Source organism: Metarhizium album (assembly GCF_000804445.1).
Source record: "Metarhizium album ARSEF 1941 chromosome Unknown scaffold_30, whole genome shotgun sequence".
Taxonomy (NCBI): domain Eukaryota; kingdom Fungi; phylum Ascomycota; class Sordariomycetes; order Hypocreales; family Clavicipitaceae; genus Metarhizium; species Metarhizium album.
In genome coordinates this window covers 128-5,212 of record NW_024467604.1, presented here as the reverse complement: position 1 = coordinate 5,212, position 5,085 = coordinate 128, and positions in this window count along the sequence as shown.

Genomic DNA, 5,085 nt, shown 5'->3' with positions numbered 1-5,085 from the left:
TAGCTTATTTAGTTGCTAACTATATAATAAAGGCCTTAAATAGTTAAATTAAAAAGCTCTATATTAATTTTCTAGAGCTTTTATTATTAGTATAAGTAGTATCTACTAATATAAATAGCTCTTTTATTAAATTTCTATTAATTTAAATAGCTAGGTTTTGAATATTATATAAATACTTAATAACCTTTATAGCTAATTTAATATATATTTTACTTAAGTTAAATAAGTATTTTACTAGCTTAAAGTAAGCTATAGCTATATTTAGCTTAGTCTAAATACTAGTATAGTTTATAGACTTAATTAAGCTCTAAAATTAATATATATTATTAGCTATTACTTAGCTTATATTAAGCTTAAAGTCTTTATTAATAATAAGGTTTTTATAGTAAGTTTATAGTAGGAAATATTCTTTAGATCTATTAAATTAAGGAATTTTGCTGTAATTTTATTAATATAAAAGTCTTAAAATAGCTAGAGCTTTTAGTTAGCTTAGTTTTATATAATTTATATACTTAGAAACTATTTTAAGTCCTCTAAGTTCTTTATTTTATATATTTCTTTAAGTCTTTTAATAAAAGTAGTTACTTTATTGTTATAAGCCTTTTTAAAGATAAAAACTATATTATTAATATAGATAAATATAGAAAAAAGTTATTTTGTTATTAGTAAAAATATAGAGCTCTTCTATTAGTTGCAGAAGCTCTATAAATATAAGGGTTTTTAAAAAGTTCTTTTGCTATAATAAAGGCAACCTTCTTAAGCTATATTAAGCTCTTTTTAGCCTTAGTACTTAATTAGGCTTTTTAAAGCCTCTAAAGTATTTTATATAGACTTTTTTATTTAAAAAGCTATTTATAAAAGTATATATAGTATTTAGCTATATAGCTTCTAAGTTAAATTTAGCTAATATAGCTATAATAAGCTTAAAGCTTTTACTAGCTAAAGTAGCTATATAGGTATATTTTTTATTATAAAGTTATTAATTCTCTTTAATATATAATTTAGCTTTTAGCTTAATTAAATAGCTAAATTTATTTAGCTTATACTTAAAGACTTAAGTAGTATTTAAAGCTTTAAATATAGTAAGATTTTCTTAAATAAGCTTAAATATTTCTTACTATTAATTTATACTAAATTTTTATTTAGTAGCTTTTTAAAATTTCTTACTAAATTTATACTACTTTAAATTTAACTATCTTAGTAGTTTAGAGAGTAAATTTAATATATATAAGCTCTCTTTAGCTTCTTAGAAAAAGCTGCTTATATAAGCTTACTTAGTTAGCTCTTTAGCTACTAGCGCTATTTTCTAATTTAGTTTAGCTATATTACTAGCCTAAATAGCTATATTACTAGCTTAATTAGCTATATAATATAATACTAAGCTTAAATAGCTAAATTAATTTACAATATTAAGTAGTTGCTTAGATAATTAATCTTCTAGTTTTAGTAGCTTCTTAAATAATAGTTAATTTAGCTAAATTAGTAGTTTTTCTATAAATATTTAACTAGATAAAAGTTCTTCTAATTAACTAGAGTATTAAATAAGCTCTTTAAGATATATAAAATTCTTATATTTATTTTTATCTTTAATATAAGCTAGTAGATAAATTTCTATCTAGCTTTTAATAAGTTTAAAGCTCTTTATAAAGTAAATAAATAACTTATTAAAAATTATATCTTTAACTCTTTTAACTTTATTACTAAAAAGTACTTATATTTAGTATATATTTATTAAATTATAGCCTACTAAATAGCTTATTTTAGTATAAAGTTTTATTTTTAAAGCTTATTTTTAATAACTTTATATAGCTTACTTAGTAAGTAGATAACTCTTATAACTATAAGTCTTTAAATACTTTATATTAAGTTTTAAATAGTTAGTATAGCTAGTATCTAGCTTATTTTTAGCTAGATAAGTATATAATTTTTTAAAAAGTATAGCTTAATAAGCGTTTTTAAGTTCTTTATTAAGATTTTTAGAAGTTTTATCAAGGTTTTTAGATATATAATGCCTTAGAGTTTTATTATATAAATAAATAGTAGCTAATTAAAATTCAAGCTATAATTTAGAGAGTAAATTTAAAGATAGCCTTAAAACCCTAGCTTTAGTAGCTATAATACTTTCTAACTACTTTATAGAGCTATTTTAAGCAGAAGTATAAAGAGCTATAAGCTTATTTATAATACTAGTTTTAGCTAACTAAGCACTATAATTTAGTTAAAGTCTTAAATTATTATCTCTATAAATAATATATATTTACTGCTAAAATTATATCTTTAAAAAAGCTTTTAGAGCTTTTAAAGCTTTTAATATAGCCTTTTATATTATTAAATATAATAAATGTATAAAGATAATAGCAGTATAGCTATCTTTAGCTAATAGTACTATATTTTAACTATTATAAGCCTTTTTAAGCTAAAATATATTAATATAAAGCTTATAAAAAGACTTAGAGCTCTAAATAAAAGGCCTTCTAGATATAATTCTAGTTGCCTTAGCTAGAGAGTATTTTTTATATTTAATAGTAAAAGAGCTTATAATTTTAGTCTTTATAGTAGCCTCTATAAAGTGCTCTAGAGCATTTTTATCTAGATAACTTAAGTATTAATACTAGTATTTAGTAGAGGTAGTTATTAAAGTTATAAGTATTTTTAAGTTATAAAAGTTAGCTATAATAGTATTTTTAAAAGGTTTATTATATTTAATAACTAACTAATAATATATTTAGCTTATAGTAAATATATAGGCTTTATTTTTAGTAACTTTTCTAGTAGCTAAGTTCTAATTATAGCCTGCTTTTAATAGAAGGTTTAGGCTTATAATATTTATATAAAAATTTAGTATATAAGCTATATTTTGCAATATAAATAGCTTATCTAAGGTTTTTAGCTGAATTTTGCTATAACCTTTAATTTTTAAATAGCTAGTGCTTAAAAAGGTAGTATTTTATTAAATAAAAGGCTTATATTTAATAAATTAAGCCTTATTATTATATATATATAGTAAATTTACTATTAAGAATAAAAGAGTACTTTAGCAAATAAATAGCATTATTTTTATTAATATAATTTATAGAAATAGTTATAAATATAGATATATCCTTAGTAATAGCTTTTATACTATTATTAGTAGCAAAAGCTACCTCTATAGAATTATTCTTTTTATTATTAGTATTTTTAAGTATATTTTATGCTCTTTTCTTATAATATTTAATAAATTAATTAATTTTCCCTTATAAAATAAAGTTTTCTTTTAGCTTATTAGTAATTTTAGTACTAATAGCTTAGTCTTCTTTTAGCTTATTAGCAATTTTAGTACTAATAGCTTTCTTAGGCTTTTAATAAAAGAGCTTAATATTAGTATTAAAGTAAAAACACTAATTATAATAGTAATATTAACTACAGACGTATTTAAGTGCTAATTTTGCAAAAATAATAAAAATAAGCAGTATAAAGTTGCTAACTATTTATAAAATAAAAGTATATTAAATATATACTATATACAAAAAACATAAAGTAGAAATATATAGTTACTAGAGGGATTAGCACTATATATTAGTTTCTACTATATAGTAGTAATATAAATAAATCTACTCAAAGAAGAGTATATAATAGACTTAAGCTATAAGCTTAAGTAGGTATAAAGCACTATATTAGTGCTTTATTAAATACTCTTTAAATATATATTAAACTTATATATATATAATAGAAGGAAAAGAGAGAATAGAGAGCTTCTTCTTTCTCTCTTTTCCCTCCTTAAGTTTATAGTTAATATAGTTAATTATACTAATTAAGTTAATTATATTAATTATTAAAGCTGTTATTAAAGCTATTTTTAATAAATTCTTTAGAATTCTTTTAAAAGCTTATAAAACTACTCTTTATATTAAACTACTATTAATTTTATTAATTTTATTTAAATAAATTTAATATTTTATAGCTATTAAGTATTTTATCTTTCTAATTAGGCTTATTTAGTTAAGCCTTATCTTAAATCTAGTTATTCTATTAAATCTAGTTATTTTAGTAGCTAGAAAAGCCTAAATTTATAGTACTTATAGTAGATAGAAAATTAATAGTAAGCCTTAAGCTTTTTATATTTAGTAAATTAAGCTAAATAGCTTTTATAAAAGCTTTTTAGTAATTTATAATTTAAGTTCTTAATTTAGTTTTATTAAAAGCTCTTAATAAAGCTTTATAACTTTCTAGAACTTTTTTTTTATAATTCTAAGAAGTAAGCTTAATTTTATCTTTTAGTAGCTTTAATTATATAGCTATATTAAATTCTATTCAAATAGCATTATAATAGTAACTAACTATACTTATTATATAGCTCTATATATTATATATAGCTTTTTAATAGGCTAAATATAGCTAGAGCTAAATTTAATAGCTAGCTCTAGCAATATCTAGCTTTTTAAGTTCTATATTAGTAAGGTTAGTAATATATATAGCTATAGTATTAATATTCTTATAGCTAGGCTCTTTAGGCTTTATAAGCTTATTATTAGTAGTATACTTAATATTAAGGTTAATATAGTTCTAAATATCTTAGCTAATAGCGAATTTTTTAATAATAGAAATTTATTTATACTAATTAGTTAAGCTAGTTAAAGTAACCTTTTAGAAAGCCTCTATATTAAATTTTATTTTATAGATAGCAATTTTAAGTAATTTTAAATGTTTTTGCTAGTTTAAATAGCGTTTTTATTAATATAGTAAATTAATATAGATTTCTATGCAGAAATTACTTCTTTTTATAGTAAATAGCTTGTTATATAAAAGCTTAGTTAAATAAGCATAAATAAGTATAAATTTTATTAAATAATAATAAAGTTTAGAAAAGTAAGTTTAAAGTAAGTTTATAGTAAGTTGCTTAATTAAATACTAAATTTTAATTAGTTAGAGGTTTAGTACTAAGCTTAAATAGAAATAGTATATTCTTAATAAAGTATAGTATATAGTATAAAGCTTATAGTAACTAAGCTTATAACTATTAGCTAATTAAGAGACTCTTTATAATATAATAAGTATAATAAATAAAGCTTATATAATTTAGTTAATTACTAAGTATATAATAATAAG